Genomic DNA, 24,055 nt, shown 5'->3' with positions numbered 1-24,055 from the left:
ACTTCGACGCCGCCGACAGCAAGAGCCTTCGTGGGACAGCTCGCCTCCTGGTCCTGGTCGTCCTCGACGCTTCCTGGTCCTCCTGGCTGCAGCGACAAGCTTCACCTTCACCTGTAATCTTCACAACATCGCCTGGTTCCTTCCTGGTTCCACGTGGTCACTGGCTAGTGACCTTGACTCTGTCCCTTCTGCTTGCAGGTTTCTTCTCTTCTTGATCCCAGCCTTGGGATCCACCGGACACTCTTCACTGACTGCCTGTCAGCATCTTTCTTCAGGCATCCATAGGAGTCGACGACGAAAACGACGCATCTTCACCCCTATGCACCCGCAGCCTGTGGGCTAGGTAACTTGGGTACTCCGGTGCTCATCAGGATAGTGACTATCCTAGTGTCTAGTTTTCAAGTCTCAACTTCCTAGCTACTCCGGAAGTGTCCTAAATCTACCGTTTTCTAAACTGTACTATTGCTATTGACCTTTACGCATTACGCGTGAGTGTTTCCACTCTGCACACGAATCCCGTGGGCCTCCCACTTCCTAACTAACGCTAGTGTAGTGTAGCCCCAGCGATTCCCTAGGCCTAGGCCTATTCTATTTCCGTGACAGTGGTTCTTATACCACTTACTTAGTATATGGTTTGCGTGGCCCCTAGGGCCTAACTGTATTACTTACCTGTGTGACTTAATGTATGCTTAAATAAGACTGTGTTGTACTTACCTCTAATCTCATAAAGAGTGCTGAGGGTTTGACTAGAATAAATACACTTTATTTTATATATATTTCTGTTGTGGTGTCCTTTCATTTGGTATTCAAGGGATTATATATGGTATCACAGCTGGCTTCACATGCCATTCAGAGTTTAGCCTAAGACTGCTCTTGTCCATGCTACCACTAGGATAGCTGGTCTATAAGGTTGACTTTACAACCAATCACCAAAAGGGGATTTGGACTGATATAAGGTGTACACTAGAACTAGTGACATCATACATCAGGCCAACTTCTCACAGGGTAGGAGACTTCCTATAGGCTGTAATAGCAGCTAAGTGTACTCTGATGGAAGAGTACTTTAACCCAGACTTCGCCAAGTACAGTAAGTAGGGGAGAATAACCTGTTCTTGACCCCGGATCGGATCAAGGGTGTTATCTCTACACCAGAAGCAGAATCTTTTCCATTTAAAGCCATACGACTTCCTCGTGGAGGGCCTCTTTGCCTCCCGAAGAATGCTCATACAGTCCGGTGGAAGATCTAGATGTCCGTACTGGATGAATTCAGGAGCCATGCCGTCAAGCGGAGGGAGGGGAGATTGGGGTGGAACACTCTCCCCTTGTCCTTGGTCAGCAAGTTCGGCAGGCATGGCAACCTCCTCTGTGGTACCTCCGACAGCTGGAGTAGATCTGGGTACCATCACTTTATTTGATATATATATCTGTTGTGGTGTCCTTTCATTTGGTATTCAAGGGATTATATATGGTATCACAGCTGGCTTCACATGCCATTCAGAGTTTAGCCTAAGACTGCTCTTGTCCATGCTACCACTAGGATAGCTGGTCTATAAGGTTGACTTTACAACCAATCACCATAAGGGGATTTGGACTGATATAAGGTGTACACTAGAACTAGTGACATCATACATCAGGCCAACTTCTCACATTGGTGAGCAGCGGTTGGGATCTGTGCTTGCTGTTGTAATACCATTGTAATCTTGAGATACTGAATTGAAAGATCACACAGATATTGTCTAGGTACATATAACATAGATTATAATACTTAAGTCCTACTGGACTTTGTAGTTGTAGGTTGAAGGGAGTAACACACCCTGACTACAACTACTAGAGAGGTTTAGTAGATACAACTAGTGTAGGTAGGTGCACACACCACACCCTCACTAGATCATGTCTCTGAGAGGAGATCAAGTAGATGCTCTCTCAGGAGGATCAGGTCTGCAAAAGACCCCCTCTAGATATGATACCTTAACATTCCAGGAGATGAGACACTTGTGTACCTCCAGAGGAATAAAACAGGGTGCAAAACCTACCCTCCTTCAGTTAAGACAACTCCTAGAGGAGTATGACATTCTTAGGGCATCTCAGGCAGGTACCCTAGGTACAGAGGAGGGTCTACCCACCACAGAGGAGTCAGAGGAGACTTCAGATGAAGAGGTAGACAGCCAGGGCCTAGTAGGAAGACTTAGCCAGGCTAACCTAAGCTTACATGGGAGTTTGCATGGGGTCCCCCCTTACAGACCCCCAAGTAGGCTTACACAGAGAAGCAGGAGGGACAGATCCCCTTCAAGGGAATCCATCCACTCCCATGTCTCTAACATCTCTAATGCTTCCTCTCACAGGGGAATGACTTCCCCTGAGAGAAAGGAGCATGAAGCCAGAATGAGGGAAGCTAATCTGAGGATTCAGAGGGAAGAACTTGCCCTTGCCAAGGAGAAGCTTGCTCTGGCTAGAGAACAAAAGTTAAGTGGGTCAGAACCCACTGGTGGCAGCAATATCCCTAAGGATAGAGACAGGCACTATGACAATAGAAACCTGAGCAAGATTGTCCCTCCCTACAAGTGTGGGGATGACATCCACAAATGGATAACTGCTTTGGAGAGAGCTTGCAAAGTACAGCAGGCACCCCAAAGTCAGTGGGCAGCTATCTTGTGGCTCTCCTTCTCTGAGAAAGGCAGAGACAAGCTCCTCACAGTTAGTGATGAGGATGCAGATAATTACACTGTCCTGAAGAGTGCTCTGATTGATGGGTTTGGCCTAACCACTGAACAATACAGGTTGTTGTTCAGGGATACCCAGAAGACACAGACTCAGGACTGGACTGACTTTGTAGATTGTGCCACTAAGGCTCTGGAAGGCTGGCTAATGGGAAGTAAGGTTAAGGACTATACAGGATTGTATAATTTGATCATGAGAGAACAAATACTTAACAACTGTCAAAACCAGCTATTGCATCAACACCTGATTGATTCTGATCTGACTTCTCCCCAAGAATTGGGAAAGAAGGCAGATAGATGGGTCAGGACTAGAGTTAAGCAGAAAAACCAGAACCAGGGCGGTGATCAGAAAAAGGCAGACCAGAAGGGTAATGAGCAGAAACAAAAAGACCAGAAGTCTTCACCAGGCCCCCAAAAGGCTCAGGGGGAGGGTGGTCCCAAAAAGGATAAAAAGAAAGATGGCCAAAAGAAACCATGGTGCAACTATTGTAAGTCCAACTCACATTGGTTTAGTGAGTGCACCAAAAAGGATAAGCCCCCAGCCACCATTGCCCCTAAGGCAACTGTACCCCCTAGTTCAGCTGTAAGTGGTGGTTCCCAGCAAAAGGGTGTAGTAGGGTTAACCCTGGGAACTGAGGAGGATTCTGGCCTAGTCAGAGTACCTACTCAGGCTGTTCTGATCTGTGATGGGGACTTAGCTTTGTCCTCTACTGTAGGCCCCAGTAACCTGGGCAAGTACAGACAGACTCCTTTTATCAACCAAAGAATGGCTCAGGCCTACAGGGACACTGGAGCTAGTGTCACAATGGTGACACCTGCTTTTGTGGACCCTGGACAGATCATACTAGGTGAGAATTACCTAGTGACCAACGCTAGCAATGCCACTACCTCCCATAGTGTGGCTATTGTTAACTTCTCCTGGGGAGGGGTAACTGGCCTCAAGAAAGTTGTTGTTAGTTCAGACCTTCCTGTAGAGTGTTTACTGGGCAATGATCTTGAAACTTCAGTTTGGTCTGAAGTGGAGTATAGGACCCATGCAGAAATGCTGGGGATAGATGCACATGTCCTTGCTGTGACCAGGTCACAGGCCAAAAAGTGCACCACTGAACAAGTGTTGGATCCTGAAACTATGGACCAGTCACAACCCAAGAGAAAGAGCAGTAGGGTTAAGGCTGTGCCTTCCCCCCTGCCTCAGGTGGTGGATCAGCCCTCCCAGGAGGATGATTCTGAGAGCCATGAAGGAACTGTCCTAGAAGAACTTGAACCTGATCAGGTTGAGTTTCTTGGGACAGGGGGACCTTCCAGGGCAGATCTGAGGCAGGCTCAATTAGACTGCCCCTCTCTTGAACCCCTCAGACAGCTGGCTGCTGCTGAGGCTGCAGGGAATGCTCAAGGTACCCATAGAGTGTATTGGGATGAAGGGCTACTGTATTCAGAGGCTAGAGACCCCAAGCCTGGTGCATCCAGGAGGTTGGTCATACCACTGAAGTTCAGAGGCTTCCTTCTTACCTTGGCCCATGATATTCCCCTTGCAGGACATCTAGGCCAGAACAAGACTTGGGACAGGCTTGTCCCTCACTTTCACTGGCCCCATATGTCAGAAGATACTAAGGAGTTTTGTCGCTCCTGTGTCACCTGCCAAGCCAGTGGCAAATCAGGTGGCACCACAAAGGTCCCCCTCATACCACTACCTGTGGTGGGGGTCCCCTTTGAAAGAGTGGGCATAGATATTGTAGGACCAATGGACCCACAAACAGCATCTGGGCACAGATTCATACTGGTGATAGTGGACCATGCCACCAGGTACCCAGAAGCAATTCCCCTGAGGACCACAACAGCTCCTGTTGTGGCAAGGGCCCTGCTTGGAGTATTCTCCAGAGTGGGCTTTCCAAAGGAGGTCATTTCTGACAGAGGTACCAACTTCATGTCAGGATACTTGACTGCAATGTGGAAGGAGTGTGGTGTTAACTACAAGTTCACCACACCCTATCACCCACAGTGCAATGGGCTTGTTGAAAGATTCAACAAGACCCTAAAGGGAATGATAAAAGGATTACCAGACAAGCTTAGGCGAAGATGGGACATCCTTTTACCCTGCCTGTTTGCTTACAGAGAGGTCCCACAAAAGGGGGTTGGCTACCGCCCTTTTGAGCTTTTGTTTGGGCATCCTGTAAGAGGACCCCTGTGTTTGGTGAAGGAAGGATGGGAGAGACCTCTCAGACAACCCAAACTAGACATAGTGGATTATGTACTTGGTCTCCGCTCCAGGATGGCAGAGTATATGAAGAAGGCTTCTAAAAACCTTGAGGCAAGCCAAGAACTCCAAAAAGCTTGGCATGACCAAAAGGCTGTACTGACTGTTTACCAGCCAGGACAGAAAGTGTGGGTGTTGGAGCCAGTGGCCCCAGCAGCACTCCAAGACAAATGGTCTGGACCCCACACTATTGTTGAGAAAAAGGGAGAAGTCACCTACTTGGTGGACCTTGGGACTCCCAGAAGCCCCCACAGGGTGCTTCATGTCAACAGATTGAAGGCATATGTTGACATGGCAGACATGGGGCTACTCATGGCTACAGATGAGGGGCAGGAGGAAGAGAGTGACCCTCTCCCAGACCTGTTGACTCAGAACCCTGATGATGGCTCAGTTGATGGTGTGGTCTTTTCTGACAGCCTCACTGTCCATCAGCAACAGGACTGCAGACAGGTTCTGCAATCCTACAGACATATGTTCTCTCTGACCCCAAGTCAGACAAACTGGTGCACCCATGAGGTGGACACTGGTGACAGTCTGCCTGTGAAGAGTAAAATCTACAGGCAACCTGACCATGTCAGGGACTGCATAAAAGTTGAGGTACAAAAGATGTTGGAGCTGGGAGTCATTGAACCTTCAGAGAGCCCTTGGGCTAGTCCTGTAGTTCTTGTGCCAAAACCTCACACCCAAGATGGTAAGAGAGAGATGAGGTTTTGCGTGGACTACAGAGGTCTCAATGCTGTCACTAGGACAGATGCCCACCCAATACCTAGGGCAGATGAGCTCATTGACAGACTGGCAGCTGCTAAGTTTTTGAGCACATTTGACCTAACAGCAGGCTACTGGCAAATCAGACTAGCTGAGAGTGCAAAGGCCAAAACTGCTTTCTCGAGCCCAGGAGGACATTATCAATTTGTGGTAATGCCCTTTGGTTTGAAGAATGACCCTGCCACTTTCCAAAGGTTGGTGAATCAAGTCCTTACTGGGTTGGATGATTATTGTGCAGCTTATCTTGATGATATTGCTGTCTTTAGCTCCACCTGGGAGGATCACCTGGTCCACCTGAGGAATGTTTTAGAGGCCCTGCAAAAGGCAGGCCTCACTATCAAGGCCACTAAGTGCCAGATAGGGCAGAGCAAGGTTGTATACCTGGGCCACCTAGTTGGTGGGGGTCAGGTTCAACCACTGGAGAGCAAGATCCAGACCATAAAGGACTGGGCTCCTCCAACTACCCAGACTCAGGTCAGAGCTTTCTTGGGCCTGACTGGGTACTACAGAAAGTTTGTTAAGAACTATGGGTCCATAGTGACACCACTTAATGACTTGACCTCCAAAAAGATGCCAAAGAAAGTTCAGTGGACAGTAAGCTGTCAAAAAGCATTTGATGACCTGAAGCAGGCCATGTGCAGTGCACCTATTCTGAAAAGTCCAGACTACTCCAAAGAGTTCATTGTCCAGACAGATGCTTCTGAGTTAGGTGTGGGAGCTGTTCTTTCACAACTGAATGTAGATGGTCAAGACCAGCCCATTGCTTTTATAAGTAGAAGGCTGACCCCTAGAGAGAAACGTTGGTCAGCTATTGAGAGGGAGGCCTTTGCTGTGGTTTGGGCCCTGAAGAAGCTGAGGCCATACTTGTTTGGCACTCACTTCAAGATTCAGACAGACCATAAGCCCCTCTTGTGGCTAAATCAGATGAAGGGTGAAAATCCCAAACTTCTTAGGTGGTCCATTTCCCTACAGGGGATGGACTTCACAGTGGAACATAGACCTGGGACTGACCATGCCAATGCAGATGGACTCTCCAGATATTTCCACTTAGAACATGAAGACTCAACTGGTCAAGGTTAGTTTAATGTCCCTAAGTTTGGGGGGGGGGGGTTGTGTAGGAGAGTAGGGTCTGCTTTCTATGTTCACCCCCACTTTTTGCTTTTGCTTTACTGGTTTTCGACTTAGATGTGGCTGTGGGCCTGCTAATCAGACCCACAGCCCTGCTGTTCTCTCTCTAAATTAATACTATGTACTTTAGGTGCATAACCCAATTGGATAGGGTCACCTTATTGGCCCCTGTACAGTGTACCCTAGGTACCCAGGGCATAGGTGTACCCTAGGCCTACCAGGGGCTGCAGCATGTATTATGCCACCCCTGGCCTGGCCTTCCATTTTGACACAACTGGCTGATCACTCAGCTGGGGCAAGGTCGTGTAATCACCCCTTGCTTAGGTGTAGTATTCCTATACCTAACTTACATATAGACACATGTGTACCTATCAGTCACTCCTATGGCAGGCCTTAACAATCCTGGAGGCAGAGTGCTTGGTAACATGTGAGATGGTGCTCTAGCATGAGCTGAGCCTGTCTGCAGCTTTCGGAACTAAGTCCTTATAGCTGTTCTATGATATAGCCTACCATATACTCTTAAAGTGCCTTATAATCTTAGACGGTTATGGTAACTGTAGGAAGGTGGATATCTGACTATGGTTACCCCCAACTTTTTGCCTAGTGTCTAGCTGGTTTTTCGACTTAGTTGGCCTGAGATCCTGCCATTCAGGGTCTCAGGCTGTCTGGGCTCTCTTTAAAATGGACTCCATGTACCCTAGGTACATAACCAATTGGTAAGGATCACCTTATTGGACCCTGTACAGTGTACCCTAGGTACCCAGGGCATAGGTGTACCCTAGGCCTACCAGGGGCTGCAGCATGTATTATGCCACCCCTGGCCTGGCCTTCCATTCTGACACAACTGGCTGATCACTCAGCTGGGGCAAGGTCGTGTAATCACCCCATGCTTAGGTGTAGTATTCCTATACCTAACTTACATATAGACACATGTGTACCTATCAGTCACTCCTATGGCAGGCCTTAACAATCCTGGAGGCAGAGTGCTTGGTAACATGTGAGATGGTGCTCTAGCATGAGCTGAGCCTGTCTGCAGCTTTCGGAAACAAGTCCTTATAGCTGTTCTATGATATAGCCTACCATATACTCTTCAAGTGCCTTATAATCTTAAACGGTTATGGTAACTATGGTTTGGCTTTGTAGGAGAGTAGGGTCTGCTATCCTATGGTCACCCCAAATTTTTGCTTTTTGCTTCACTGGTTTTGGACATATTGAGGCTGTGGGCCTGCCAATCAGACCCCCAGCCTGCTGTTCTCTCTACTAAATTAAAGCTATGCACCCTAGGTGCATAACCAATTGGAAGTGGATCACCCTGTCAGCCCCTGTACCAGTGTACACTAGGTACCCAGGGCATTGGTGTACCCAAGCCTGCCAAGGGCTGAAGCATGTATTATGCCACCCCAGGCTTGGCCTAACAATTTGACACAACTGGCTGATCACTCAGCTGGGGTAAGTTGGTGTAATCACCTCTTACTTAGGTGTAGTATACCTATACCTAACCTTAAATGGGACACCTGGTGACCTATAAGTCACTCCTATGGCAGGCCTTAACAATCCTGAAGGCAGAGTGCTTGGTTCCATGTGAGATGGTGCTCTGGCATGAGCTGAGCCTGTCTGCAGTGGTCGGAACGACTTCCTTCTACTGTTTCCAGATATCGTCATACCATATACTCTTAAGTGCATTATGAACCTCGCGGTTAAATGCTATCTTTGGTTTGGCTTTATCAAAACATGTCGAGTAAGGTGTCATACGAATTGGAATACTAACCCCTCGCCAATTCTGGCGACGGGGTTAGCATTCCACCCTTCTAGAGGGACACGACATGTACAGTACCTGAAACCCGGGTAAAATCAGACATAGCCTCAGCTCCACAAAATGGATGCTGCCACCACAGACACAAGTCTGCCCTCCTGCTGCTGGGAGTCCTTCCAGCTTGGGAGGTGTGGACAAAGGGTTTCCTGCCAGGGGAGGTGCGTGCACCACCCCAGACAGGATTTTGTGTATTGGTCAGGTAGGGCTTGAAAGAAACCAGACATGCCTGTGGCTCACAAGGAGCCTCGGTGCATATGCCAGTTCAAACCGGTCCTGGGGCACACCAGTCCCGGGCCTGGGGCGAGCTGGACAAAGGATTGGGGGTGTAACCACCCCCCTTCCTGGTCCCACCCATAGGGAGGGACCTAGCAGGTAGTCCGGCCCCTAGAATCCGCTTAAAGGTAGGAGCTGTGTCCTAAGACTTCAGACATCCTGGAATCAACTTAACACTAAGAAGAAGACGGGAACTTCGACGCTCTGCTGCACAGAGGACTGAAGCCAATCTCCCCTGTGGTCAGGGAGTGACCACCTTGCTAACGCAAGCACCATCCAGCGAATCAACGTCCGCTTTGCCGCCGCCTCCCGCCGGAGCCCGAGCCCAGAGACTGACAAGACCTGGACCTCCAGACCTCTCACCGCCCGATCCACAGTCCCTGAAAAGAGGAGACCCGTGGAGGCACCGAGACACGTGGAGCCAGCCATCTTGGATCGACTACGACAAGCTGACAAGTGCAACAACCGAGGCTCCCTCCAAGTTGTGCTTTGGGATCTGAGAAGCCCAACACCCGAGCAGCATCTGCACCAAAGGTGAGCCCTCCAGCATCTCCACAATCTGCGTGGGGCCCTTCTGCATTTTGCCACTCGACGCGCCTAACCGGTTGCTGGCCTGCTGGCTAGTGGCCATCTTGGCGACGAACTCTACGAAAAACACCGCTGGTCTGGTTGCTCCAGACTGGCCCTTGCTCCTCTCCAAAGGAGCAATCCCTCTGACCTTGCTGGTCAGAACCAACAGCTGATTTCCGAATCCTCCTACAATTGCTTTTGCCAAGGCTTGTCTGCTTCGACCAAGTCGCCGACACCGCCGACAGCGAGAGCCTGCGTGGGACAGCTCGTGAGCCGACTCCTAGACGTCGTCGACCTTCAGGGACCACGTGGCTGCGGAGACAAGCTACCCCTCATCACCTGTTTGCACCCGACATCGCCTGGTACCTACCTGGTGCCACGCCGGTCACTGGCTAGTGACTGTGAACACTGTCCCCTCTGCTTTCAGGTCTTCTGCAACTCCGATCCACCCTTAAATCCACCGCATCTCTCCCGGACCGACCGCCTGCAGCATCTTTGTCCCAGGCTCAACGGAACAGATAGAAGAAACCCGACGCACTTTGAGGCCTATGCACCCGCTTCCTGTGGGTGAGGTAAAGCTGGTACTCCGGTGCCCAAGTGTAGTAATACATCTCTAGTGCCTGTGTTCCAAATCTTAAGTTCCTAGTCAACCCGGAAGATCTCCTTTGCAGTAACTTTGTACTTTTTACGCACCCATTGAAACCTATGGGAGCACGCGTGTGACTATTTGCTCTGCACACGCCACCCGTGGACCTCCTGGTCACTAACTGACGTTAGCTCCTTGTAGGCCCAGCGATTCTAGAGGCCCTAGGCCTTTTCCCTTTCCTGTTCGTGGTACTTATACCACTATTTTAGTATATGGTTCGAGTGGCCACCAGGGCCTATCCATATAAAGTGCAACTTCTGTGTATTCTGTGATAATCTTGTTTGACGATTTGTGCTCCTGTGCTCATAAAGAGACTAGGGGTTACTTTGAGAAATAAATACATATATATTTTGAATATATATCTGTGTGGTGTCCTTTCATTGGTATAAAAGGGGGTTGCATTTGGTAAAACAGCCGGCTTAACACGCATCACGAGTTTAGCCTCAAAGACTGCTTAGCCTACGCTACCACTAGGGCAGCTAGTCCGAAAAGGTTGACTTACAACCACACCATAAGGGTTGCTTGGCATGGTACAAGGTGATCACTTTAACTAGTGAGCATCATATACCAGGCCAACTTCTCACAGGCTTTATCAAAACATGTCGTGTAAGGTGTCTAACACTTTGGAATAATACCCCCATGCCATTTCTGGACACGAGAATATTATTCCCCCCTTCTAGAGGGAAAGACATGTTAAAATCATACTTCAACTGTTAGCCTCTGACCAAAGCCTCAGCATCACAAAATGGATGCTGCTGCCACGATACAAGTCTGACCTCCTGCAGCTGGGAGTGATCCCAGCCAGGGAGGCCTGGACAATAGGTTTTCTGCTTGGGGAGGTGCTAGCACCCCCCCCAGACAGCCTTTAGTGTATTGGGGCAGGGTGGGCTGAAAGGAATGAGACATGCCTGGGGCACACAAGGTGTTCCTTGCATAGTCCAGTTCAAACCGGTGCTGGGGCACTCCAGCCCCAGCTCTGGCGCGAAACTGGACAAAGGGAAGTGGGTGTAACCACCCCCTCCCAGGTCCCACCCATAAGGCGTGACCTAGCAGGTATCCCAGCCCCCCAGATTAGTATAAGAGTGGGAGTTGGGCCTCAAGACTTTAGATTATCCTGAACCTGCAAAACTGAACAGAAACTCTGGACCTTCGACATTCGACGAAAGAAGAAGACTGAAGAATCTCCCTTGTAGCCAAGGAGTGGCTACCCTGTGCAAACAGGCACCATCAAGAGACTACCCTTTGCTTTGCCCACGTTCTACGAGGAACCGACTGCAGAGCCGGACCAGAGCCTTGACTCCCAGACTTCTCCGACCCTGATCCACATCTGCAGCAGAGCTGAGACCCGTGGAGGCGACGAGCGACGTGGGACCGGCTACCTGGAAAAAGTGGCTAGTAACTCAAAGCGCAGCTTCTGAGGTACCCTCGAAGTTGTGCACCGGGGATTGAGAAGCCCCAACCCCAAGCACCATCTGCACCGAAGATCAGCCCCCCACACTCCACGAGTCCTGCGTGGGGCCCTTCAGCATTTTCCTGCTTGCCGCGTCTGTCCGGTTGCTTGCCCGCTGGCTAGTGGCCTTTGTGACGACGCACCCTGAAATCTTCTGCGCTGGTTTGGCTCCTCCAGACTGGCTCCCGCTTCTCTGCAAAGAAGAAACACCCCAGACCTTCCTGGTCTGCACCAGAAGCAAGTCCTTCGTTCTTCGTGGGTTCCGCTTGCCAAGGCTTGGTGAGTCCTAGTCCAACTTCGACGCCGCCGACAGCAAGAGCCTTCGTGGGACAGCTCGCCTCCTGGTCCTGGTCGTCCTCGACGCTTCCTGGTCCTCCTGGCTGCAGCGACAAGCTTCACCTTCACCTGCAATCTTCACGACATCGCCTGGTTCCTTCCTGGTTCCACGTGGTCACTGGCTAGTGACCTTGACTCTGTCCCTTCTGCTTGCAGGTTTCTTCTCTTCTTGATCCCAGCCTTGGGATCCACCGGACACTCTTCACTGACTGCCTGTCAGCATCTTTCTTCAGGCATCCATAGGAGTCGACGACGAAAACGACGCATCTTCACCCCTATGCACCCGCAGCCTGTGGGCTAGGTAACTTGGGTACTCCGGTGCTCATCAGGATAGTGACTATCCTAGTGTCTAGTTTTCAAGTCTCAACTTCCTAGCTACTCCGGAAGTGTCCTAAATCTACCGTTTTCTAAACTGTACTATTGCTAGTGACTTTTACGCATTACGCGTGAGTGTTTCCACTCTGCACACGAATCCCGTGGGCCTCCCACTTCCTAACTAACGCTAGTGTACTGTAGCCCCAGCGATTCCCTAGGCCTAGGCCTATTCTATTTCCGTGACAGTGGTTCTTATACCACTTACTTAGTATATGGTTTGCGTGGCCCCTAGGGCCTAACTGTATTACTTACCTGTGTGACTTAATGTATGCTTAAATAAGACTGTGTTGTACTTACCTCTAATCTCATAAAGAGTGCTGAGGGTTTGACTAGAATAAATACACTTTATTTTATATATATTTCTGTTGTGGTGTCCTTTCATTTGGTATTCAAGGGATTATATATGGTATCACAGCTGGCTTCACATGCCATTCAGAGTTTAGCCTAAGACTGCTCTTGTCCATGCTACCACTAGGATAGCTGGTCTATAAGGTTGACTTTACAACCAATCACCAAAAGGGGATTTGGACTGATATAAGGTGTACACTAGAACTAGTGACATCATACATCAGGCCAACTTCTCACAGGGTAGGAGACTTCCTATAGGCTGTAATAGCAGCTAAGTGTACTCTGATGGAAGAGTACTTTAACCCAGACTTCGCCAAGTACAGTAAGTAGGGGAGAATAACCTGTTCTTGACCCCGGATCGGATCAAGGGTGTTATCTCTACACCAGAAGCAGAATCTTTTCCATTTAAAGCCATACGACTTCCTCGTGGAGGGCCTCTTTGCCTCCCGAAGAATGCTCATACAGTCCGGTGGAAGATCTAGATGTCCGTACTGGATGAATTCAGGAGCCATGCCGTCAAGCGGAGGGAGGGGAGATTGGGGTGGAACACTCTCCCCTTGTCCTTGGTCAGCAAGTTCGGCAGGCATGGCAACCTCCTCTGTGGTACCTCCGACAGCTGGAGTAGATCTGGGTACCATCACTGCCGGGGCCACTCCGGTGCTATTAGGATCATCAGAGTTCTGGCCCTGTAGAACTTCTGAATCACAGCCGGGATGAGAGGAAGAGGAGGAAAAGCGTAAAGCAATGTCCTCAACCAGCTGATCAAAAGCGCGTTCCCCTGCGACCCCCATTGAGGGAACCTGGAGGCGAAGACGGGGCATTTTTTGTTGTCCGCGTCTGCGAACAGATCGATGTCTGCGGAAGATGTCTTGAGCGACGTCTTCGTTGAGCACCCAGTCGTGCGCTTCGACGAAGTCTCTGCTGAGGCCGTCCGCCTGCATGTTCAGGGTCCCTGGCAGGTGAACAGCGACGATCGTCAGGTTTCTCGCCAGAAGCCATTTCCAGATTGACTGGGCCTCCAGAGACAGGACCCGTGATCTGGTCCCTCCTTGCTTGTTCAGATAGAACATAGTTGTGGTGTTGTCCGTCTGAACCTGAACATAGTCGGTCTGCAGGGATGGGTACAGGGACTTGAGAGCGAGATGGACTGCTCGTAGCTCCAAGAAGTTGATGTGATAGCTCTGTTCGGTAGCGGACCAGAGACCTTGTACTTGAAGCCGGCCCATATGAGCCCCCCAGCCCTGCATGGAGGCGTCTGTGACCACAGTCTGTGTCGGAGGCGCCTGATGGAAAGGGACGCCGTGAAGCAGATGGGAGCGCTTCATCCACCACCGGATAGAATCTTTGGCGGCTTGATGAAGGGTAAATGTGATCCTCCCAGCGGCTGGACCTCTGCGACCACTGATCCTCTAGGTCTTGTTGCAGAGGACGCATGTGCAGACGTGCGTTGGGCACGATGTAGATGCACGAGGCCATGGATCCCAGGAGAGATGACACTTGTCTGGCTGTGGGATATACCGTGCTGAGAAGCGTGCGGCTTTATTGCAGCATGGAGGATAACCTCTCCTCCGAAGGACACACGCTTGCGCTTGAGGAGTCTAGAGAGGCGCCCTGGTAGTGGATCCGCTGAGTTGGATTGAGGATCGACTTCCTGTAGTTGACCTGAAGGCCCAACGAGTGTAGAAGGTTTAGGCAGAACGAGAGATGACTCTGGAGTCGAGCCGGAGTGGAACTTTTTAAGAGCCAGTCGTCTAGATAGGGGTAGACGAATATCTTCCGTTTGCGGAGAAATGCAGCCACCACCGCCATGCACTTTGAGAACGTTCGTGGCGCGGACTTGAGGCCGAATGGCAGGACCTTGTATTGATAATGTTGGCGAAAGATGTGAAATCTGAGAAACTTCCGATGTTTCGCTGAGACAGGAATGTGGAAGTATGCATCCTGTAAGTCGATGGCACACATCCAGTCCCCCTGGTGTAGATGTGGGAAGATCTGGTGCAGTGCTAGCATCCTGAATTTTTCTCTTCTGAGAAATCTGTTGAGTAAGCGGAGATCGAGGATGGGTCTGTAGTCTCCGATCGCTCCTCTTTTCTGAACAAGAAAGTACCGGGAATACACTCCCTGATTTCTCTGCCTGTTTGGAACTTCCTCTATGGCGTTTTTGGAGAGGAGAGTGGCAACTTCGTCCTTTAAAAGCTTGTTTTGGCTGGGAGGGAGTGGCTGTTTTTCGTGGGGGTACCTGCGGAGGGGGAGATTTAAACCTCAGCAAGTAGCCACGCTCTACAATACTCAGCACCCATCTGTCGTTTGTAATTGCATTCCACTCTGCCAGGTGAACGGTGATACTTCCTCCTACCGGAGTGGCGAACGAGCGCGGAGGAAGTAAGTTTTCACTGTTTGGGAGGTTGCTTGTTAGAGGACTGCTGCTGTTTAGCATTTCCTCTTCCTCTGCCCCGGCCCCTTTGCTGAAACTGGGACCTCTGTTGGTTTTGAGAGGACCATTGGGGCATTTGAACGCGCTGGTGAAAGGCACGTTTGTCGCCCTGGCGAAAGCGCTTGCGGAACTCTTTGCGCTTTTCCAGTCCCACAGCCTTTACGGTGTCCAATTCCGTTTTCATCTTGCTCATTTGGTCGTCCGCATGAGCTCCAAATAGCGATGACCCATTAAACGGCAGGTTAAGAATTCTTTTCTGCGCATCTGGTTTGAGGCCCGTTAATCTGAGCCAGGCCGAACGGCGGGAGCAGATGCCATGGGAGTAGCCATGCGCGGCTAGGTCTGATGCATCCGCCGCTGCGCTTATTACTTGGTTGGCCACCAGTCCGCCTTCTTGGAGGATCTCCGTGAAGTCCTGCCTGTCCTCCCTAGGCAATTTCTCCACGAACCTGGCCAGGGAATCCCATAGGGAGCGATCATACCTCCCCAGCAGGGCTGAAGCGCTAGCGACCTTCATGTGCGAGGCAGAGGTGTTGCACATTCTCCTGCCGTAGGAGTCCATCAGCTTGCTGTCCTTCTCAGGGGGGACAGAAGCAGATACTGAGGCTGAGTGAGACTTCATGGCCGCCGCCACGATCACCGAATACGCTGGCGGGTCCGCCCTCAAGAATAAAGGGTCCTCGGTCGGAGCCTTGTACTGCTTAGCTATTCTCGAAGGAACCGAGCCCGCTGTAGCCGGTGTAAGGAACGTGGCCATAGCTGGTTCTAACAATCCTGGCACCAACGGGAGCAGAGGTCTGGGAGCTGACCGATGGTGTAAAGTGTCAAAGATCACAGAAGTGGGTGCCTGAGGGACGTGCAGTGCGATGTTCAACTTCTGCGCCCCTCTACCCAGGACGTCCGAGAAAGTTATAATGTCATCCACCGGAGACACTCGCGATGGAGGCGTGGATGAAAAAGTAGGAGAGTAGTCCCGGACTGAGGATCTTGTGGATGAAGTCCCAGTGGACGACCTGGTGCGTCGCCTCTTGTGGGAGCGTTCACTATGGTGAGCCCTTGACCCTGATCTGCGCTTGGACGGAGATCTTGGACGTTTTGGCGCGGTGCGACGGTCCCTGGAACGAGACCGGCGTGGTGAAATTGGCCTTGGATCCCTCGGAGGTGATTTACTCCTGCGCGGTGGGGAATACCTGCGGGAGTAGTCCGATCACGGACTCCGACATGTGCCTGCGCCCACATCTCGTAACCAGCGCGGTGACAGTCCGAACCGCTCTGGAGCCTCGGGTGATCCTTCCGGAGATATTTGCACGATGTGCAGTCCCGGAGATGATGTCTGTTCTCCTGGGGACCTCTCCGCGGGCGCTCCAGTTTTCGCCCTCGACGTCGAATCCCTTGACGTCGACGACGTCTGCGTCACCATCGGCAAGTGTGAGGTATGCCGTTCTGGTCTCGACGGCGGTCTCGACGTCGATCTCCTCTTCTCTGGCACCTGACGTTGGCTAGATGACCACGACGTCGGCCGTGTCTTTGACGTCGACCTCTCTCGACATCGACTGGGCGACTTCGACCTCTCGACGTCGACTGGGCGACTTTGCCGTCGACCTTTCTTGACGTCGACTGGGCGACTTCGACGTCGACCTCTCTCGACGTCGACGTGGTGATCTTGACGTCGATCTTCCTCTCGACGTCGACCTTCTATGTCGCCGAGTGGGAGTAACCATCGACGGCGACCGGCCCACTTGTACATTCCGCCGCATCTCTCGACGTCGACCCCCTCGAGGGTGGCGGAGAGTGTCTCGACGTCGACGGAAGCCTCGACGTCGACGGAGACAGTCCAGATGTCACCGGACTAGCAGCCTTCGAGCCCGAAGGACCGCCTCTCGACGCCGACTTACTTTTGCGCGGCGGAGACTCTTGATGGTGGGATGAATCCCTCGACGCCGAAGTTCTCTGCCTTTTCGCCGGCATCCTCGACGGCGAACCTCTTGGACTCCTGGTCTTTTTGGAGCCCGGGGAGCTGGTATGTCGCCGTTTCTGTACTTGCGTAGCTGAAGAAGGTGGTCTTGATGAGGAATGCTCGCCTTCACGACGGCTTCGTTCCTTCTCCAGTCTTGCATGCAGTTTAATGCGCTCTCTGTCCCTCAGAGTGCGCTTAGAGAACGTCTGACACTGGTCAGAATCGTGTTTTGATGGTAAACACACAATACACACCGAGTGTGGATCCGCCAGTGCCATTTTATTGCCACAAGAAGGGCATTTCCTAAATAAAGGAGACATTCTGACTGGAAAAAATTGGAAAATTCACTGGAAACCAGCAGAATTAGCCCTTAAAAGCCAGAAAACTTCGAAAAAAGCTTGAAAAAGCTGTAATTCAAAATTTCAGTCAAAAAACTGAAGAGCTCAAGCTCCAGGATCCTCACAGAAGGAGCCGGAAAAAAGAACTGGCCCAACTGCCACCTGTAGTGCATCATGGGAGCAGGGGGTCACAGGCAGGCCTTAAAGGCACGGTCCCCCTACTCTAATGCCTTAAAGGCAGGGTGTCAGTTTTCTTGGTTTCTTGATACTCTACTGCAGCCTACTGGCGAATGCCTACAATTACATGTTGCTTTATGGCAATAAAGCAGTGCTGTGTTATAATTTGCCTGATGCTTCCTTTTTTCCTTACGGGTTACGGGGGCACTACTATGCAAAAATATGTAATTTACAGCATTGCCATGTTTTGAACATTATTAGGCTGCATTTATATGTTTTCACATATGTATATATATATGTATATATATGTATTTTCTATATGCTCCGGGATCCCGCACATGGGCGGGGATTATTCATAGATTATGACTTTGATGAGTATACCCCTGGATGAGAACTGTGGCCTCCTGAAGAGTGATAACAAGTAACTGGAACCTCATTTTAAAGTGAAACACTGTATTCTGAAGCCTGCTTAAAGAACTTTACATAAACAACTTTATTTTTATAAATACAGTATTGTGTCCCTGTGTGGTGGGTTGGCGATTGGTGTGGGATACCATAAATGCTTAACCTAAAGCCCTCTGGAATCTAGCCCGACTGCTCGCGCCACGTTACCTAGAGGGTGAGCAGGGGTAATTTATGAGAGTAATCCTTTGCCCGGACTTAGAGGAAAGGGTCCCTGCTTGTCGCAAGTGCATACCTGCGCCAACCAGAGACCCCTGATTCTCAGATGGAGAGGTCCACGGAGGGGGACCAAAACTACCAGGCGCGCGCAGCAGACAGCTGGCAAATACTATGAAGCAGCGGCTCAGAACAAGTCGAGCGCAAGACAAAGACAGAGGCAAGGGAACCCTAGAACAAGCCCTAGAGAAGGGCTGCCCCGGGAGTACCACCGGCCCACGAATAGAAGCGGGACCAGCCAGAAGAGAAAGAGATACATGTAGTAGCGACCGAAAGCCGGCAACCAGAACACAGGAGGGCACCAGGAGAACCAGCCCCCTTGGAACCCACGGCAGACAGGCCCCGGCCGAAACGGCGGAGAACTAGGTGGAAATACCAAGACACGACGCTGTAATGCACAAGTTACTACTTGTGTAACGATATATCTGTAAGAGACATTAGTTAGTGATAGATTCCTTACCTTAGAATAATCCCCAGGCATCAGACTGGATCCAGAAAGTTTTGCTAGCAGTACCCTTGCGCGTCAGTAGATGGCGTCGTGCGGCTCCGCGTCCGTCGCTGGCGACGTAAGCGCCGAGATGACGTCACGGAGACTATTTAGGCACCACCCATGCTCGCTTACGTCAGTTCTGTACACGACTTTCCGCGCTAGGAACGCAGAGCCATGCAAGAAACTGACCACTGGTGCCAAGAAGCTAGGGTCCTGAAAGGGATGACCTTAACCCTAGAAATCAGTTCGCACAACGGGGAGGATGGGCGGGGCGGTAAGGAATCTATCACTAACTAATGTCTCTTACAGATATATCGTCACACAAGTAGTAACTTGTGCATCTGAAAGAGACAAGTTAGTGATAGATTCCTTACCTTAGAATAGATACCCCAGCAATTACAACCCCGGTGGTGGGTCTGCGAACAGATTACACCAGAAAGTCACGGAGAACAGAACAGCCAAAGAAGCCGTCTCTCCGGACTTGACTGTCAAGGCAGTAATGCTTGATAAACGTGTGCAGCGAGGCCCGCGTAGCTGTCCCACAGGAAGCTCCTTCTTAGCCAAGGAGTAACATGCTTTGATGCACAGAACGACCAACCGCGAGATGGTTCGTTTGTGCATGGCCCGACCTTTTTTGGCGCCCACGTAGCCAACAAAGAGCTGGTTATCCAACCGGAACTGCTGTGTACGCTTCAGATAGCGCACGTTTTGGGTCCAGACAGTGGAGTCTCTCCTCCTCCCTTGAAGGATGCGGAGGCGGAAAAAAGGTGGTCAAAGTGATGGTCTGCCCGATGTGGAAGGGCGTGATAAGCTTTGACAAGAAAGAAGGACGGGTGCTTAAAACCACCTTGTCCGGATGACCAGAAAGGAAAGGAGGTTTGGAAGAAAGAGCCTGGAGCTCACTCACTCTTCTGGCAGAAGTGATAGCTACCAGGAAAGCCGTCTTGCGAGTGAGAAGACGTAAAGGACAGTTATGAAGGGGCTCAAAAGGAGCGCAAATCAGATAGGTCAAGACAAGATTTAAGTCCCACTGAGGCATTATGAATGGCACGAGAGGAAACGTGTGTGTAATGCCTTTCAGGAAACGGTTAACAAAAAGGGACTTAAAGAGAGAAGGCTGATCTGGAAGCCTGAGAAAGGCGGAGATGATCGAAAGATAACCTTTGATAGTGCCCAGAGCAGAGACCTGCTGGGCCAAGGATAGTAGTAACAGAAGGACCTCAGAAAGAGGGGCAGAAAGGGGATCCACAGACTTTGCTGTGCACCATGCCACAAACTTGTTCCACCGGCAAGCGTATAAAGTCTTAGTGGAGAGATGCCTGGCTGCCAGAATGACATCACAGACTTCGGGAGGAAGATCGAAAGCTGTCAACTGTCGCTGCTCATTTTTCAACCAATTAAGGCGGAGGCTGGACAGGTTCGGGTGGAGGATCGTCCCCTGCTGCTGCGACAGAAGATCCTCCCGAAGAGGCAGACGGATCGGGGGATCGATCGCCATGCTGAGTAGCTCGGGATACCAGTATCTTCGTGCCCAATTCAGAGCCGCAAGGGTGACCTGGGCCCGGTCGCGCTGAATCTTCTTCAGCACTCTGGGCAGAAGTGGTATAGGCGGAAAGGTGTACAACAGACCGCAACTCCACTCGCGTCGAAAAGTGTCGCCTAGCGAGTGCCGCCTTGGAAATTCCAATGCACAGAACTGATGACATTGCGCTTTCTCTTCGGTGGCGAATAGATCTAACCAAGGCTTTTCCCCACTGCAGAAAGAGACCTTGCGCCACCTCCGAGTTCAGACGCCATTGGTCATCCAGCATGCATCGACGGCTAAGTTTGTCCGCCCTGGCGTTCAGAGAACCTGCCAGGTGTTGAACCACCAAGGTAATGCCTTGATGTTCCAGCCACGTGCAGAGGCGCAGAGTCTACTGACATAGGGTTCACGACCCCACCCCGCCCTGTTTGTTGCAATACCACATGGCGGTGGTGTTGTCCGTGAACACCTGCACCACACTTTCCCGGACAAAGGAAAGGAATGCCTTCAGTGCAAGTCGGATGGCCCGAAGCTCCAAAAGGTTGATATGGAGCCGGGAATCCACCGGAGACCAGATTCCTCTGACCTCCACCTCTCCCAAGTGGCCTCCCCATCCCAGGAGGGACGCATCCGTCACCACCATGTGCTCCGGTTGGGAAGGGAGAGGGATCAGCCAGTGACCCAATCGCGATTCGTGAGCCACCACTGCAATTGTCGTGCAGTGCCCTCCGAGATCTGGACATGATCGGACAGGTTGCCCTGATGCTGCGCCCACTGGAACTTCAGGTCCCACTTCAGAGCCCGCATATGCCATCTGGCATGTTGCACAAGCAGGATGCCATCAGCCGGAGGGTCATCCTGACTGAAACCCGGGATAGAGGCTGAAAGATTGGAATCAGAGCATGAATATCCTGGACTCGCTGCTCGGGAGGATAAACCCGTAACCGCGTCGAATCCAGAACCGCTCCGATGAAGGGGTGCTTCTGAGAGGGGCTCAGGTGCGACTTCGGCACGTTGATGGAGAAGCCCAGCAAATGCAGGAGGTAGGCCGTAGTCTGATGGTGGGAGACGACTGCCTGGGGCGAGCCCGCCTTCAACAACTAGTCGTTGAGGTAGGGGAAGACTGACACGCCTGACCTGCGCAGATGAGCTGCTATCACCGTCATCACTTTCGTGAACACCCAAGGGGCGCTGGTAAGGCCGAAGGGGAGCACGGCAAACTGACTATGCCCTGGGCCTACCATGAACCGCAGGTAATGCCGGTGGGCCGGCAGGACGGCGATGTGAAAATACACGTCCTGCAAGTCCAATGCTACCATCCAGTCTCCAGGGTCGAGGGCAGCCATGACCTGAGCCAGAGTCAGTATTTGAAACTTCTCCTTCCGGAGGAAGCGGTTGATGTTCCGGAGGTCCAAGATGGGGCGCAGACCCCCCCCCTTGTCCTTCTTGGGGACCAGAAAGTAGTGAGATTAACAACCACTCCCTACTTCTGGCCCAGGAACACACTTAATGGCCCCCTTGGCTAAGAGGGTCGTAACTTCCTGCTGGAGAGTTGCCAAGTGTTCCCCCAACATGCAGTGGTACCGGGGTGGCATGGCTGGAGGGGTGGACTGAAAGGGAAGGGAGTAACCCTTGTGGATGATCTGCAACACCCACTTGTCCCATGTGATAGTGTGCCAGTGGGTGAGGTGATGGCGGATCCTGCCACCCACTGGCGTGGGGTGCTCCACAAAGCTCGGATTAGGAAGGTTTGGAGGTAGAAGCAGCGGGGCGGAGGTGGACTGACCCCAACGCTGATTCTCAGATCCGCCCCTGCAGAAACCGCGTCCGTGCTGAGGCTGGGTCTGCACATGCTTGCTGAAGGAAAGTGCCTGGGCGCCCCTTCCGTGGCCACGAAAGGAACGAAAACCAGGAGTGGCTGGGCTTTTCATGGAAAGACCGAAGGACTTGGTCGTAGCCCGCGAGTCCTTAAAATGCTCCAGCGCACTTCGGCCTTATCGCCAAACAGGCGGGTGCCATCAAAGGGCATGTCCATGAGTGAGCTTTGTACATCTGGCGAGAACTCGGTAGACCAGGTGTGGCGACGAAGCGCCACAGTCGTAGAAATAGCTCAACCTAGTGAGTCCGCGGTGTCCAAACCACACTGAATGGCGAACTTAGCCGCATCTTTACCCTCTGCAACAGCTTGAGACAGCACGGCTTGGGCCTCCTCAGGACACTGAGGCAACACCTGCGCAACGGCATCCCATACCGTGTGGGAATAGCGGCCCAATAAGCAGGCGGTGTTCACCAACCGCAGCCCTAAGCTGGCCGAAGAGAAAAACCTCTTGCCGAACTGCTCCAGCTTCTTAGAGTCCTTATCCGGCGGAGCCGTGGGAAAAGCCTGGATAACCAAGCTCTTGGGCTTAGGATGAGTGGTCAGAAAGGCAGGGTCACCCGGCGCTGGGCGATGACGTCTGGCGACATTCTTATCCACCGGAGCACCCTTGGCTGGCCGCGACCAAGTGCCCAGTAAGACGTCAGTGAGGGCGTCGTTAAATGGCAGCAGGGGCTCCGTCTGAAGCACCTCAGTGAGGAGATTAGTCTTAGGAGCCACCGTAGGGAGATCAAGGTGAAGGACCTCAGCGGCCCGACGGAGCACCATCGTGTATGAAGCGCCCTCCTCCATGGTAGGCGGAGGAGAAGCAAACCCCGGGTCAGAGGAGAGATCAAGGCCGCTCGCCTCCTCTAACTCGTCTGCCCAGTCCTGGTCGGAGTCACACTGATTAGCAATAGGGTCCTCAGACCCCTCCCAGTCGTCCTCCACCTCTGCCGTATGTGGGTCAGACTGCGGCGGGAGGGACCGGGGATGGGACATAAGGCGCCGGGGCCGAAGCGGGGCTGTGTTACAATGCGGAGCCCAGGTAGGGACAAAAGTGTCAGAGAACCTGGGCAGGGGCGGAACAAAAGGTACCACTGCGGTGCCGGAGCCGAGGGCGTCACGGCGCCGACAGGATCCGGACATGGGACCGCAGGGCCAGATGGCGCGCCGGCGGGGGCCCGAGGCCTAAACAGGCGGTCCATGGTAGCAAGAAATTCTTGCACCTGTGCGGGAATCACCGATGGACCCGGGTAAGGTGAGTAGGCCACGGTACTCCCGGGCTCCGAATAAGCCGCAGGGGCAAAACCCCTGTCCCCCTCGTCCGCATCGGGGATCGATGAGGGGACATCGGAGAGCGGCAATGCTTCTTCGACTTCTTTTTGTGTCGTCTCTTACCCAAATCCGAGGGTGAAGACTTGGGGCCCGAGGAGCGATGATGGTGGCCCCGCGAGTGTTCCCTGGACCGCGAACGGCACGGGGATGAGTGCCGGACCTCAAACAGCTTCCGGCGCCGCTCCTTCAAGGCCTTCGGGGCGATGGCCTAACAGTTCATGCAGGCCCGGGAGTCGTGGTCGCTCTCCAGGCAGTAGAGACAGATGTCATGGGGGTCTGCCATCGACATATCGTGCCGGCAGGCCCCACAAGACTTAAAACCAGACATCCCTACGGCACCAAAAAAGACTCAAACTTACAGGAGACAAAAAGTCTCAAAAAGATAGTCAAAAAGTGACTAAGGTACGTGCTCGAACAGGATCTGCGCTTTCTGACGTCAGCGCGCATTGGTGGCGCCTAAGTAGTCTCCGTGATGTCATCTCAGCGCATACGATGCCATCGACGGACGCGGAGCCACACAACGCCACCTACTGACGCGCAAAGGTACTGCTAGCGAAAACTTCCCGGATCCAGTCTGACGCCTGGGAA

At 51.9% G+C, this 24,055-nt stretch overlaps 1 protein-coding gene across 2 annotated transcripts in view; it reads right to left on the bottom strand.

Moving 5' to 3' along the window:
- The window catches only part of CENPE (centromere protein E), a 1,911,253-nt gene that overhangs the window by 587,747 nt on the left and 1,299,451 nt on the right, over nucleotides 1–24,055 (bottom strand). The window lies entirely within an intron of this gene.

The sequence above is a fragment of the Triturus cristatus genome, chromosome 2_2 (genome assembly GCF_964204655.1).
Source record: "Triturus cristatus chromosome 2_2, aTriCri1.1, whole genome shotgun sequence".
Taxonomy (NCBI): Eukaryota; Metazoa; Chordata; class Amphibia; order Caudata; family Salamandridae; genus Triturus; species Triturus cristatus.
The sequence above is the reverse complement of the archived record's forward strand: the minus strand, read 5'-3'. Positions and strand labels throughout refer to the sequence as shown.